At 54.9% G+C, this 15,953-nt stretch overlaps 1 pseudogene; it reads right to left on the bottom strand.

Annotated features, from left to right (window-relative positions):
• Positions 1-2,456: 2,456 nt before the first annotated feature.
• Positions 2,457-15,953, bottom strand: part of LOC120764525 (uncharacterized) — a 28,125-nt pseudogene continuing 14,628 nt past the window's right edge.

The following is a 15,953-nucleotide window of genomic DNA, read 5'->3' as shown; positions in this document are numbered from 1 at the left end:
GGTTACAGATACTTGATACTTCAGGGGGGTGTTACAAGTGTGGGATAAATCATACATTGGGGGTTGTTTTCCTAGGCATCCAGTAGCTAGGACATCTCAAACATCAAAACTTAACTTTCAATTCTATCTCAGTTACAGGTTTCACATTCTCAGAATCTAAGCAATCATATTTATAGGGCTTTCTGGCTTCATCCTTCCCAACAGAGGTGGAGGAGGGGGATGATTGACAAAAAACGAACTGTTACATAACACACTCTCCGGGGGAGAAACCATTGCGTGGGACGGGGGTACATCGGAACAACCCATTGCAGGATAAATCCTTCGCCAGGTTTTACAGAAAACATTTAAACACAGAACAAAACCACTTTTCACACCACCACATCAGGGATTCCACTGTTTTTATTTCCTGTTGCCCAAGTGTGTCTTGCACAGCCAAATAGTGAAGATCAAGTGCAGGAACCAAGATTTTGGAGACAGTGGGGTGGAAACCCCTCCAAAAAAGGTTCTTCCCTCCCAGCCAAACCCATGGATCCTCAGCTGGCACAGACACAGCAATCCTTTTCTTTTGGTCTCGATTTCCGTTTCATTTCTCTTCATCCCTTTAAGATATCCAACTCTGAAGTAAAAATAAAGACTTTGAACTGGGACATGGGTGAGGACATGGGGGACATAGACATGGTGGGACATAGACATGGAGAGTGACATGGGGACACATGGACATGGCCAGGGATGTGTCCATTCATGGGGACATGAGGGGAAATGGGCAGAGCTGGAGATGTGGGGGACAATGACAGGGATGGATTTGTGGTGGGGAGACAGCCATGGGTGAGGACATGGTGGGACATGGCCAGTGACATGTGGGGACATGGCCATGGCCGGTGCCATGGGGGGAACTTGCAGGGGCTGTGGGGGATGCTGGGTTTGAGGGAGTTGAGGGTTCCTGGGAGGGACTTGGGGCTTGCTGAGGGCTTTGGGGAGCCCAAAGCTGGGAGACCCTGGCAGAGGTTGTGGGGCAGCTGCTCAAGGAGCCCCTGAGCTGGACCCCCAGCTGGGCATTGGGCTCCTGGAAGGGAATGAAGGTCCTTGTCCCCAGGAGGGAAATCCCAGCAGCCCCAGGGTATTGGGGACAGCTGAGAGGCCACAAGAGGGAGGGGAAAGCCAAACAGAGCTGTCCCCCTCCAGAACTGCACCCCAAAAATCCCAAACTCAGGGCTCCTCCCAGGAAAAAGCTGTCAGGAGGTGCCTGAATTGAGGGAAAGGGGGATGGGACCTCAGACTGAGCAGGAGGGGCCTGGAACCTCCAAAACCAAGCATGATGGACAGGGCTGGTGGATTGGGGGGCAGAGGGGAAGGGGTGGAAGAGCAGGGAAGAAGAGGGGGCTAGAACCCCCAAATTGCTTTGGGAAGGGTCCCACTCCTCCTCCTTTCTAATCCCCAAGATGGTGCTGGGGCAGTTCTGGACTCTGGGCCTGGCTTGGGCACCCCCCATGTGTCCCCTCCCCAAATTCCCCTGGCAGCTTCAGGGCGCCCAGGCGCCTTTTGGTGTTGGCTGGGTGCTGTGCTGGGGTTCAGGTGCCTCCCAAGGAGTCCCCAGAGCGGGGTGACACAGGGGGGACACACGGGGGTCCCCATTCCCGATCCATCCTGGGGCCCGTTCTGTCCCCTCCTGAATCATGGTCCCCCCGCAGGGTCCCCCCAAGTCCCTCTCCACTGTCCCCAGTAAACAGGACTGGGGTGAACTGGGAAGCTTTGTTGGGAACACTGGGAGCAGCCGGGTGGGGACAGAGTGACAGCAGGGCTGGGGGGACACACGATCTCCCCAAAATCATCTCGGGGTTGGAGCAGGGGGTCCCGGCCAGGCCCGAGGCCACGGGGAGGGGCTGCGACCGCCACCAGCTCAGGAGCTCTGTGGGCAGAGAAAAGGGGGTGACACCGGGCTGGGGGGCCCTGGGGGAGGACACACGCTCTGGGGGAGGGGGGACACAATCCCTGGGACCCCCCCTCACCTTCTTGCACAGGTAGAAGCGGAGCCCCAGCAGCAGGAAGACAAAGCCCAACACAAAGCCCCTGATCCCCATCAGCATCTTGGTGTGGGCAGTGTCCGACAGCATCTCTGGGGGGTCTGCAGGGCTCAGGGCCCCCCAAAACCTCTCAGAGACACCCCAAGCCCCTCCAAGCTCCCTCCCAGTCTCCCTCAGCCCACCCAGGACCCCCTGAAACCTCCTCCCAATCCCTTCCCAGCCTCCCCAGGACCCACCAAAGCCCCTCCTGTCCCTCTCAGGATCCCACAACCTCCTCAATTGCCCCCCACCTCCCCAGGACCCCCAAACCCTCTCCCAGTCCCTTCCCAGCCCCTCCAGGACTCACCAAGACTCCTCCCAGTCTCCTCCCAGCACAACCAACCTCATCCCAATCCCTGCTTTCCAATCCCTGATCTCCTTCCAGCCCCTCCAGGCTCACTCCAATCCCTCCCAGTTACACCCAGCAACCCCCAAACTCCCTCCCAGTGCCCACCAGCACCCCCAGAACCCCATCCCACCCTCCCCAGCATCCTCCAAACTCCTTCTCAGCCCTTCCAGACACCCGAGCCCCTCCCCTAGTTGAAACCAGGCTCTCTCCAGCTTCCTCCCAGTTCCTCCCAGCACATCCCAGTGCCTCTCCCAGTTCCCCCCCAGGGCCTCCCCCGTGCCCCAGTGCCGGCTCAGGGGCTGCTCCAGGCTGACGTGCTCCACCTGGCAGCTGGAGGTGACCCCGCGCCGCGGGGAGGTTTCCAGCAGCACCAGCAGCTGCTGGCTCCAGTCCCCGTTGGGGACCACGGCGGTGCCACCCCGTGCCCCGAGAGCTGCTGCTGGCCCTGGAAGCAGCTCAGCTGGATGTGGGCAGGGTAGAAATCCATCAGGGAGCAGAGCAGGCGGCCGGGGCCGGGCTGGGAGCTCGAGGGCAGCAGCGAGATGGAAACGCTGGGGGTCACTGGGAGAGAGAGGGGAGGGGTGGTGTGGCATTGAGAGGGCCTGGGAATGGACTGGAGTGAGAGAAATGGGGGAGGAGGGAGGAACCGAGAGAGAGGGTGGAGCTCTGGGAATGAACTGGGAATGGACTGGGACTGGGCTGAGAGAAAGTGGGAGGGACTGGGAGGAACTGGGAATGAAGCGCGCGGCACTGGGAGGCCGAATCGAGCGCGGGGCACTCGGCGCTGCGGGTCTGCCTGGCAACTGATGAGTCATCACAGACACGCGCTCTCATTGGCTGAGCGGCGTCAGCTCCACGCACGGCCGGGACGGACACGCGGGGGAGAACTGGGAGAGACTGGGACGGACTGGGATGGACTGGGAGAGCCACGGGTGTCTCTGAGAGGGGCAGGAGGCCCCGGGCATGGACACAAGGAGGGCTGAGGGCTCTGGGCTGATTCCCAGGCAGGTTTTGAGGCGCTCCAGGGTCATTGCCAGGGCAGGGCCCCACGGGACACGCTCTGCCCCACGCTCACCTCCGCGCTCCACGAGGAACGGGCTGGACAACTCGTAGTTGTGCCGGCAGTGCCTGTCCGCCGCAGCCCGTCTGTACTCCCTCCATCGCGGGTCGCTGTTCCAGGACCTGGCAACTTCTCCCCACAGGAGGTGTCCCCCACCTACAGCCCCACATCGCTGCCCAAGGGCAGGAGCTGCTCCCGGTTGTCGCTGTTCCTGTCCACGACCCTCCCCCGCTCGGTGCCGTTCATGCAGTGCCAGCCGCACTTCAGCATCTCCTGGAACAGCCCTGTGTGTGCAGGACACAGGTGCGGGGGTGCCCGCAGCAGCCCAGAGCAGCCAAGAGCTCCGGGGCAGCCCCGACTCCGCAGCCCCAGGGGAGTCCGGCTGAGGAGCTCGGGGCGCTGTGGGGCTGGCTGGCACCTGGGGAGTCCTCAGCGCCCTGCGCTCTGATGGGCTCAATTATTTTAGTGCCTTCTCTGATGGGCTGAGGAGAGGCCCGGGAGTGGAGAGAAGGATCGGGACAGATCCCGCCCCGAGCAGCGGCGCGGCCACAACAGAGCCAGCCTGGGCACAGGGAGGGAATTTATTACCAACCAAATCACAGCAGCACCAGGAGAAGGGAAAGAAATGTCTCCAACACCTTCCCCACAGCCAGCGGGGATCAGCAGGAGCACGGATCAGCAGGGCTCTGCCCAACGGGGCTCACTGGGGATCATCCAAGGCCGATCCTCCCACGGGGGATGGAGCTGGAGCAGCGCACGAAGCTCTTCCCGCTCTCGGGGCACTCGCAGCGCTTCCCTTAGCGGTGCCTCCGCTGGTGTCGGGTCTCTGGGAGAATCCCTTCCCACACTGCCCACACTCGTCGGGCCCGTCCTTGGTGTGGATGTGCTGGTGAATTTTGAGGCTGGAGTTCCGTCTAAATGTCTTCCCACATTCCCCACACTGGAGCACCATTCTCTGGTGTGGATTGTCTAGTGCCGGATGAGGCTGGAGCCATAGCTGAACCTTTTACCACATTCTCTACTGTCCTGTTTAGGGACAAATTTGGGAGAAAACCCCTGAGTGGGTTCCCTCCGGGAAGCAATCCCAAATGGCTCGTCCTTCCAACTGGTCTGGTAAAAAACTTCTTTGGAGAAAAGTGGAAAAAACTTCTTTACTTACCAAACAAAGTGCATACAAGTATAAAGAATGAATAATATGAAACAATAAAACCTCTCATTCTGGAGATGGCAAATTGAGAAAGTTCTTGCCCTGGATGTAGCTCAGCTCTCTCTCATTCTTTTATCAGTCCCAGTCCCTCTGGCGCTGCTGGAAAATGCCAATGTCCAGGCCCCGGTGGGCTGCAGGTGCAGCCCCCAGTGTTCCCCTGGATTTTCAGTCTAGAGCAGGTTTAAACAGTTCCAAGAAAAAGGGGGAAAAAACCAAAACAAAACAGTCCATAGAACTTCTCTGCCCTAGCTAGCTGAAACTAACTAAAAGGAAAAAAATATCTTTGTCCTGCAGTCTCTCCAAGCCTCCACCAAACAGCCCGTCTGGAGAGGAATGTGTAGGAGTCAGGCAGTTTTCTCAAAACAAACTCCTTGCTTCTCCTTGCTCTGAGAACCAGTCTTAAAGGCACAGAACTCAATATAGAGCACAAACAAAACAGGCAATTGGGGATACACACATCACAAAGTCACCCTAGGAAAGTTGGGCACCTTCCTTCCCCCTGCCAGAAGAGAGGCAATCCCCTCTCCGGTGGCTGCTTTAACTTAGCAGTTTCCGGAGGGGAGTATTTTTCCCAACCCTAAGGGTCCCAGCTCCCTCTCCTTAAACCAATCCTCTATGGTCCAGCAAAGGGGGCTTATCCCCTCCAGGTATCCTTGGTTCTTTCTCCATTGGGTCCCACCCGTGTGTCGGTGTCCCACCTGGGAAAGCCTACTCCAAGGTACCGCTTGGAGCCTCCTTCAATGGAGGAACGGGAGCCTGCGCGAGTTAGGGCCGCAAACGGAATGATACTCCCCCTTCTCCCACTCTTTCAGGGCACCTCAGGGTGCACTCGCTCCTCTCACTCACTCTGATACACTCTTACTCTCACACACACTCTCACTGGCACTTCTCCCTTTCGCACTCCAATTCGAATTCGTACCACCCGATGACGAATCCCCACTCGCAGAACCGACCTGTGTCCTGCGAGCCTCGCTCCCTCTCAGAGGGTCTTTCACTCTGGGTTGCCGGGTCCCTGGTAGCCCTTCGGGAAATCCCAGCTGCACTGTCCACGGTCGAGGAGAAGGCGATGATCTCAGGTGGGGAAAACACCTCCAGGTGCGCTACTGGGATCTGTCTTCTTCCAGACCGCTTCCAGGTGTGGGATCCCAGACGAGTCCCCAGAATTGTTCCGAATGAGGTCACGAAACTCTGGTGTTGTGGGAATTTGAGCAATCATTTTATTAAAAAAATCGACTACCAGGAAGGAGGGGTTTGAGCGAGTTTCCCACCCTTTTGGACAAGCCAGATACAATGGATGTAGGAATGTTACGCTCTCTCTTCTTCTCCTCAGGGCTGTCAGTCCCCTTTTTATAGTCTCTGTCTCCTCAGGGATTGGTGGGGTTTGGAGCCTCGCTGTGATTGGCTCCCTTTCTCGGGTTTGATTGGTCTTTAACGGGAGCCTTTCTGGACCAATCGTTCTTTCCCACCTTTGAACCATTGGTCAGTTGTCCACCAATCAAGGCTTGGATTCGGGGTCCATTCTGGAACTTTCTGTGGGGGAAAGAAAGATTCCCCCCCCCTCTTTTCCTCTTTCTTTCTCTCCGGCATTAGTCCTTAGAAAGGATTGTCAGCATTGTCAAGGTTCTAACAACTCTTCAAGTGCAACTGTTTACAATTCGCACAAAGTTGCGAATATAAATGAAACTTACAGGATTCAAAGGTCTATTTTTCAAACACATATAAATAATATATGCTCCTTTTCCGGGTTAAGTAAAGGTGGCCCATCCACCTTGGACAAATCTGGTAAATTGGTCCAAATCAGGTGGTGATTGACGCATTATGAAATAACGTTATGAAATAAGCATATCCCAGTTGCCCTGAACATTCTCGTACTCATTTCCAGGCACTCCCAGTTACCTCAGCATGGTTCAGTTGCCCCCAGTTTGATCCCAGTCACTGCCAGTACATCCCAGTTGTCACCAGCATGCATCCTGTCATTCCCAGTGCATCCCCAGTAGGTTCTCAGCATAGGCCTGGTAGCTCCCAGTCACCCCCAGTCAGGGTCCATTCACACCCCCTAGAATCCCAGTATGATGCCAGTGGCGCCCAGTCTCTCCCAGTATATCTCAGCAACTCCCAGCATGTTCCTCCTCATTCCCAGTTCCTCCCAGTTGCTTTCAGTGTGATTCCAGTTGCTCACGGCCACTCCCAGTCAATCCCAGTATTGTTGTGGGTGAATTAAGTTGAATGGGACAGTTGTGGGTTGTTGTTCGGGCTGGGTTTGTGTTCGGAGTTTGGGTTTTTCACTTTGCGATGAGCGACCACCAGGGAGGAGCTGAGAGGGAGCAGGAAGGAGCTTCGGCCGGAGGAGTGATGTCATGGAGGACTGGATTGGCTCACGGCGGCAGCCAATCACTCGAGGGAGCTGCAAAATGATTGGACAGAAATGCGCCATCGGGTTGGACCAATCAGGACCCCTGGCTGGGAGCCAATGAGAAGAGAGATGATTTGGATCCACCTGGAGGCTATAAAAGGACTCCCCCGGGGAGGGGTGGGCTCCTCCACAGGTACTCTGTTGGGTTTAATTCCATGGTATTCAGGTGGTTTTTAGAGTCCTGGCCCTCTGCAAAGCTCTGTACCAAACGCAGAAAAAGACGGAGTCTTCAAGGTTTAGATTTTTCAAGGTTGCATGCTTTGTTTATTATTTCTTATCTTACAGTTTTCTCAGTGTCCAAAAGATGTTTACCGTGGCTTGGACATCTGACGACTCCTCCTGCCCCAGGGCTGTCCTTATCTTTTATACTAATTGCTACGTATTTTTTATTTACTATTTCTTACCAGTGTCTATCACTAATACTAAAAAGGTCATCTTTACTCTGACCCAATCCTCACAAGCTACTTTGTGCCAACGTCACTGCAGAAATGGAGTGAGGGAAGAAGAAAGAAGAAGAAGGAGACAACGCCCCAAATTCTCCATCTTGTCCCCATTCACTTCAATGCTAGAAATCGGAACCCACTGTTTTTTCACCCTGTGATATACTAAACTACTATTTTTCACACTCTTGTGGCCTGTAAACCCTCTTGCAGTGCAAGAAGCCTTTCCCACGGACTGAGATCAAAGCCAGTGTCTCTCTGAGCTCTGGGCTGGGGTCCCAGACCCCCCTGCCCAGGTCCCTGACCCTCCAGGACAACCAAAGGAATGCCCTGGACTCCAACAGTACTCGTGACCGAAGGGTTGCTCAGTGTTCCTGCTGTCTAATTCAAGTCTGATTTGTCACTGGGGACCTTGGGCCCATCTCAGATCCCTGTTTCCAGTGGTTGTTTTCTTGAATAAAAACCGGTTAACCTAATGACTGTGACTGGTTCCTTTGTCACAGCGGTGTGGTGAGCGCAGCCGCGGCGGGACTGTCCCACAGCCACCAGCAGCCCGGCACGGCCGGCACAGCTCCCGGGCCCTGCCGGCACAGCTGCCTTGCCCAAGGACAGCCCCTGTGCCGGCCGGGGCAGCTGCGCTGAGCAGCCCCAGCACGGGCAGGGCCCTCTCCTGCCCAGCCGGGCGCTGCCCAGGGCCAAAGCCCACGGCACCCTCAGCTCCAGCCTGCCTCACCGGCCCTGCAGCCTCAGCCGGGCTCTGGGCCGGCAGCAGAAGCTCCCTGTTCACTGCTGGAGCTGGCGGCCTTCAGCCTCTCCCTGCTGGCTCCTGTCAGTCTCCGCCTGTCCTCAAGCTCTTCAGGGCAGCTGTGGCAAAAGAGGAGGCTCTGGAATTGGTTCCAAGGCCTGGCAGAGCTGCAGGCCCGGAGCCCTCTGTGCTCCCTGCTGGCCCCCTCCATCCCCTCAGCCCCACCGTCCCCCAGCAAAGCCCCGGCCCCCTTCAGTCTCTTCAGCCCCCCACGGTCCTCTCACCTCACTCAATCCCTTCTGACCCATCCCGTTCCCTTAGAGCCACCATCCCCGTCAGCCTGTGCCGCTTCCCTGTCACCTCAGTGCCACCATCGCCCTCTGCTCCCCCACAGCCCTCAGTCCCCCCAGCAGCTCAAGGTCACCGTCCCTGCAGCGTCAGCGCCTCCTCAGCCCCCTCAGCCCCCTCAGTCTCACCGTCCTTCAGCAGCTCCTCAGGGGACAGGGCCTGGGGCCAGCGGCAGCTCCCAGCGCTCCAGGGACACCCGGGGCTGGAACTGCTGCTCCGCCCGGCCCGGCCAACAGCTCGGACCCAGCACAGGAACAGGGGACAGAGAGGGCACAGGGGGAAAAACCAGAGGTGAAACAGACAGCCGAGAGGGGACAGAGGTAAAAATGGTGCCTAGGCCTACACAGACATCAGTCTCTCCATGTGCATAAACTCACAGACCAACGCAGAGCATTGGCTTTGTGATGTCAGGGCTTGGTTGCCATGTGGTTGTTCTGACATCACAAGGTTGCCTTGGTGCACAGAAGGCCTCAGTGGTGTCAGAGCAGCTCTTGGGCTTGCTCAGTGCAGGAGCATCCTCCTGCTTGAGGCGTTTGTCAGTGGGCAGCTGCACACTGACAGGAGCCTTGTTTGTTCCTGTGTTCCAGCACACTCTGCAAACTTGCACAGCAGTGCCACAATGATTGGGCAACTCGCTGCTGCAGTTTGCTCTGTCTATGGCATTACTTATTCCTCCTATTACCTGACTCACCTGGCACGTAAGTAGAGGTTTTCTCTGGGCAGAACCTAATTTGGCTTTTGTATGTCTTCCTGTTTTTTCTTGGTGACTGGGTGGATTTTGAAACAGAAAGACAATTAGGATGAATATTGTCCTGTTGTCTTGCTGGCTGTGGGAAAGAACTGTGTCTCCTGGAGGGATGGTGTGAAATGGAAAATACTCCCTGTTTGTGTTGATTCTTCTGAGGGATTCACCAGCCCAGGCAGTTTTCTCAAAGAATTTGCTGCATTTTCCTTACCCACTGCAGGTCACCTGACCCGTGTATTCAGAGGTGATGATCCTGAGGTGAGTGGGAAATGAACCTTTGGTGTTCCCAGTGTTTCACAATTGTGGGGCAAGCTGTGAGCTTGGCCAGGGGCAGTAGAGAGTGGAGGGCAAGTTGGATAGGCTGAAAGAAAATCCATTTCCATGTCTGCAGCAGCAGGAGCAAAGGCCTTGCTGGCTATTTCCTACTTTTCCACTTGGGAGCTTTAAAGAACTAAAAAGCTCAGTTTGGCAGAGAGAACATTGCTTGCTGATTGCAGCCAGGGAGGAATACTGAATTCAGAGCCATGGGCAGTTCTGTTGAATCAGCCCATTTGAATTTAGTTGGAGTGACTTAGAATCCCATGGCTATCAGAGCTTCTGATTTCTCCTTAGTCGAGCTGGTTGTAGATGGGAAAGGAAAGAAGGTTCTAAAGGATAGGTCAAGGGCTGTCCCTCATGCTTCTCTCTTTCCACAGAGCACAGAAGCAACAGCACTCTCTGCCCTGGCTCCCTCTGCTCCTGGAGAAGAGGCCAAAGAGGAGCCAAAGGAGGGAAATTACTGCCTGATTCCAGCTGTGGTCACAGCACAGCTGGAATATTCCAAGCCAGTAAGTGCCACTTCTGGTGGCTGCTGTCTTGGATGCAAGGCAGAGCTGCAAGTTTGTGGCCAGGCAGCACTTGCTGCTGGGGGCTGAGGATGCTGAGTGCTGGAGTCCTGCCAGCACCTAGCAATTGCCCCAGCCAGTGACAGCTGGAAAATGGGCTTGGATCTGCAGTGTTGAGGCACCAAAGAGCTGGTGCCTGGGCGGGAGCATCTGGCTGCTGGGCTCACTGGAGCTCCATCTCTTGGCTTCTGCAGCGCTATGGCCAAGGGCACACGGGGTCCTTCGGGCGCTCACAAGGCTTTGTTGCTTTGTTTTCCCTTTTGGGAAACCTGTGTTCGGCTTGTGGAACTGTTGTGCAGTTTTCTAGAGGAATTCTTCACTTCTCCAGAGTCTTTTGGCCCAGCTGTCTTTTGGTTTTCCAGAAGCTGCCAGGAGCTGATTGTGTTGTTTATGAAGCTCTGGGGGGCTCATTCTTGTCCCGTGTGGCAAAAGAAACCAACCGTGTAGTTCTGAACCCTTCTTCTGAGGCAAAACCCAGAAGCAGCAAGTTTCTGTTGATCCATTTTGGGTGAAGTCTGCAGCTTTGAAAACTGCATTGGGGCCTGGAGTAGAGTGAAGCTGCAAGTCCTTGACTGCTGTCCTGTGTTGCTGAGAACAGCAAGGACATCTTGAAATGCTGGATGCTGTATTTGAAGTGCAATGTGCACCTCTGTGCCTGGGGAGCTGCCTGGGACAAAAGGAGCCAGGGGTGCGGGTCAAGAGCAGCTGAACAGGAGCCAGCGTGTGCCCAGGTGGCCAAGAAGGCCAAGGGCATCCTGGCCTGGGTCAGCAAGAGTGGGGCAGCAGGAGCAGGGCAGTGACCGTCCCCCTGTGCTGGGCACTCTTCCTCAGAGTTGAACTTCTCACCCTGCTCTCTTGTGCATGTCTGCTGATCCTTTGGGCACAGTCCAAGCCATAAGGCCGCTCTCATCTAGTTCCAGGCACCCAAGGAGCCTCGTTATCTCAGTGCCCTTGGGAGTTTAGCAAACCTGCATCCTGTTCCACTGAACATCCTTCTCCTGATCAGGTCTCCTTGCATCCCTTCCTGCTGTTTTCATATGCACGTCCTGTCTTTTCCTTCACAGGCCTCTTTCTAATCAATGCTTTCTAATTTCTACTCCCCTATTTCAATCCAGGGATCCGTCCAGCACCTTGTGGAACAGCAGGACGTGGAACACAATGGGGATGTGTCAGCAGCAGTGACACCCACTTCAGCAGGGGCAGAGAGTGGTGCACACGAGAGCCTCAGCCCCTCAGCTGATGAGCCGCTCTTCTTGAATGCAGCTGAGCACATGCACACTGAGGTGGTTAAGGAGGCCGTGCTTGTGGCCCAGAGACCCTTGGAGGGGCCAGAAGATCCCTGCGAGCAGAAACAAAGTGGAGATGAAGAGATGGGAGCAAAAGCCAGAGCAGCAGGGGCAGAGGGCCCTGCCTATGTCCCACACAGCCCCAGAGCCGATGGCCTGGTTCTCCTGGACACAGCCCAGTCCATGGCAGCCTCAGCAGAAGGGACAGAGAGCCCAGGACATACTGTGCACAGTCAAACTGCTGATGCTCCGCTATTCCTGCACCACAGGGACTTCCTCCAGGCTGAGGGGCTTAAGAGGGCTGTGCTGATGGTCCAGGAACCATTGGAATAGCCAAAAGAAGCGCAGAAGCAGGAAGGAAGCATGCAGGAGGCAGGAGCAGGCAGAGACAGAGAGCCTGGCACATGCCCCACACAGCCCCACAGTCCATGACCCACCTCTGCTGGAAACAGCAGAGTGTGACAGGAGGGGCTTTCCCCTCTTTTTAGTGTCTCCTTATTTTGTAGGGTTTGAATGGATAAAAACCAATCTATCTATCCCCCTATGCATGTACCTATAGATCCATTTATATAGACACCTCTATTTATATAGACACCAATATGTACACATATGTATATATTTATAAATACATACACATATATTCCTCTATCTAGATCCATGTCTGTATCTATATCCACATGTGTAATGCACCCCTAGGAGTTAGTTACTTTCACCTCATTGATTATTTAGGGTTTGTAGGCAGGTTTGTCCATCCTGCCTACAAATCTCTCTAGTGCAAAAACCATATTCTGACATAGGTAAAACTCACTTCCTCACCCCCACTCAGCTTCAAAAATGTCCCCCATAGCAGAAACAGAGCAATAAATGCATGTTTTCTGAATGTTCTGCAGTCTGCAGGAACTTTCTTCACGCCAATGGACAAGAACCTGGGTATTTGCTCAGATGACACAGACAGGAGTGTTTGTACTGTCACTGTCCATTGCCTCCAGGAGGAAGCCTCGCTACTGCTCCCTTTCCTTTTCTCAATCAAGCCTCCTGCGTGTTCAATGCAATTCCGATGCAGGGGAAGGGAAAGGATTTTTCTGGTAAATTTGTAGGGCCAGGATAATAAACCAAGACTACTGTTACCCTGTTTTTTCTGAGTTTCTTTATTAGCCTTTTGATTTTCATAAATGGAGTCAGATCTTTTAGTTACTGTAGAATATTAGAGCAGTTTTCTACCTTTCCCACAGATGTAACATAAACAAATCCTTTGTTTTTCATTCTCTGTCCTTTGTTTGCATATTTCTAACCTGAAAACAATTGTAACTGACAATTGGTCTGGCCACTGAGGCTGAGGGCTGGAAACCCCCAAAAGCCAATCTTCTGCTAAACCCACAAATGTATAAAAAGTAAAAATAAACAAAGGGGCTCTCTTCTCTGCGCTGTCTCAGCTGGGAGCTGGATCGGAAGGACCTCTGCCTTGCAAAAATCTCTTGTCTGCGTGTGACTGCTTTGTGTGTCTCGGTGACATCTGGTGACCCCGAGTGTATGAGCAGTTTGGTGAGGTTTTTCCTTTCCCTCTTTCCCTGTTTTCTGTTTATCATGGAGGATTCTTTAGTTTTGGAACTTTGGTTAGATCTCTTGGAGCGGAATGACGCTCAGATATCCCGTGAGGGACTCCAGAGTCTATTTGCATGGGGCAGGCGGTGTGAGTTTTTTCCCACGCCAGGGTCTGTGCTCAGTCAATGGGAGTGGTACCTCCTGGGGGACTGTATGTTAGACTCCCTTGATATAGAATATGATGAAGAAATTGCAGAATTGTTGTTGCAGTAGAAATTATTTGAGAGAACTGTATTTCAGTTGACCCCTTACAGCTTGAAGGCTGAGAGCCCCAGTCCGAAGCAGGACGGAGAGCTGGGAGGGGGCGGGATCATTATGTCAGACCCGGAATCTGAACTTCAGCTCCTTTGTGATTCTTCCCCTTCCTCCCCTGTTCCTGCACGGGGGGGTTCCCCCCTTCGGGTTCCAGTGCTGGTCTCGGGCAGAGGGGGGGCAGAGCCCGGCCAAGCCCGGGGCCGGTCCCACCTGTCCCTGCGCTGCAGAGCCACTGGAGCGGGGCGGGGCCGCCTCCTCTCCATGCCTTTCCGGCGTTGGTGGGTGGGGGTGGCCCGGGAAAGCGGGCTCAGCTTTCTTTTGGCCGAGATTTGGTCACTGTGCATTGTCTCTTCTGCCGCACGACGGTCACGTACCCGATGGGGTCGGGTGACGTGGAGATCCCTGCTGTGCTGCCTGGGCCGGGCCCAGAGGCAGCTGCGTTGGCCGCCTCTGCCCTGGCGCCGCCGCAGGACGCTGCTGAAGGCAAGGTCCCGGTCAGTCCCTCGGCGGGCGCTGCCCCCCTGTGCGGGCTGGCAGCTTCGCCCCGCTCCAGGGTGGGGGGGCTGCAGGCTCCCGGGCCCCCACGGGACCCCTTCTCGGGGGGGTTCCGGACACTCCGCCTCCCGCGCCAGCCCCATGGGCTGCAGGCGGTGCTCGCGGGGCGGGGAGAGGCTCTAATGTGTCTAGTTCTAATGAGATGCCAGCAGGGACCGACGCGGCCCCACCAGTGACGGAGGCACGGTCGCCGCCTCCACCTGAACGCAGCACAAGCTCCACAGTCGCGCTGGGATGTGTGCCCACCGCAGAGCCGTCTGACCGGTCTCCGGCGGACGGTGCAGGCTCCAGCCCCGCTGCGGATGCGGCGGGCCCGGCAGCAGCAGCTGGTCTGACCCTGCCCCCGCTTCCTGCTGCTAGTGTTGCGGCGGCTACGGGCGGTGAGGTGTTTAAGTTCAGTGCGAACAGGGACACGGCCGGAATGCAGCCGGTGTTTGACAAGTACAAAAATTCCTGCGCCGTTGGCTCTTCGTCAACAGCCTGGACGCTCCCCCCTTGTCAGGTGACTGTACGCCCGAAAGACCGCGGGTGGTTCTGGAGGGAAGTGAAAGCTAAGGTTGAAGGACTAAGTGATGATGCTGATGCTGGTGCTGGACCTGCGGTGTCTGATGTTCAGCCAGTCCCCAGCCGAGTGCCTGCCTCTGACCCTGTGGGGCCCACAGGGCAGGATAAAGCAGGTGCTGCTGCTTCATCTGAGGGTCTTCAGGCCTTCTCCGTCCTTCAGGGCGCTACTCATAACACCTATCAACCATTGGCTTGACAGGCCTTGTCAGAACTGCCTGATGCAGTCGGGAAATATGGTCTGGGCTCAGCTGAGGTGATGCAGATTCATGCTATGGTCTCCACACCCAGCCCCCCTCTGACTATCCCAAAAGGCACACGAATTGCTCAACTTGTTCCTTTTAAGTCTTCTGTTTCCAGGACCGAGGACCGGTTGTGAGGAGACGGTGGCTTCAGCTCTACAGGGCCACCTCAGGTGCGCTGGACTGCTGTCCTGACCAAAGACCGTCCTGAGACGCTGTGTACCGTGTCCATGGTTGGTGCCATGCCATTGGAGATTCACCTTCATGGCCTCCTGTTTCTTTTTCTTTTCAGGGACAGCAGTTGTCTCTGCCCATCCCAGGGACGCCAGTTGCCAGGGGCTCCTTTTCCCTGGAGCTTAAATACCCTGGCATTCAGGTGGTTTTAGAGTTCTGGCCCTCTGCAAAGCTCTGTGCCAAACGCAGAAAAAGACGGAGTCTTCAAGGTTACATGCTTCGTTTATTAGTTCTTATCTTACAATTTTCTCAGTGTCCAAAAGATGTTTGCCGCGGCTCGGACATCTGGTGACTCCTCCTGTCTCTGGGCTGTCCTTATCTTTTATACTAATTGCTACGTATTCTTTATTTACTATTTATTACCAGTGTCTATCACTACTACTAAAAAGGTCATCTTTACTCTGACCCAATCTTCACTAACTACTTTGTGCCAACGTCACTGCAGAAATGGAGTGAGGGAACGAGAAGGAAGAAGAAAGGGACAACGCCCCAAATTCTCCATCTTGTCCCCATTCACTTCAATGCCAAGAATCCCAAACTCACTGTTTTTTCACCCTGTGATATTCTAAACTACTATTTTTCACACTCTTGTGGCCTGCAATGCTTCCTGCAGTGCAAGAAGCCTCTCCCATGGACTGAGGTCTGGGCTCTGGGCTGGGGTCCCAGACCCCCCTGCCCCTGACCCTCCAGGGCAACCAAAGGAATGCCCTGGACTCCAACATCTCCCCTCCTGTTTGAGCCAAGAACACCTCCTTGGCCATTCTGTCCATGGTTTGCCGTACACATGGAAACAAACACAGCAAAATCATGAGAAGGATTACAAGCCCTACTAAAATATATATAACTATCTTCAAAATTTCCTTCCACAATAGTGAAGGGTTAAACAAATTGAAAACTCCATCCATCCATGTCTCAGTTGCTTCTTCAAGTTTGTTGACACTCTCCTTCAATTGTCTGATGTTTTCAT

This window comes from Hirundo rustica, chromosome 31, assembly GCF_015227805.2.
Source record: "Hirundo rustica isolate bHirRus1 chromosome 31, bHirRus1.pri.v3, whole genome shotgun sequence".
NCBI classification, from domain to species: domain Eukaryota; kingdom Metazoa; phylum Chordata; class Aves; order Passeriformes; family Hirundinidae; genus Hirundo; species Hirundo rustica.
This window is presented reverse-complemented; position numbering and strand designations above follow the sequence as displayed.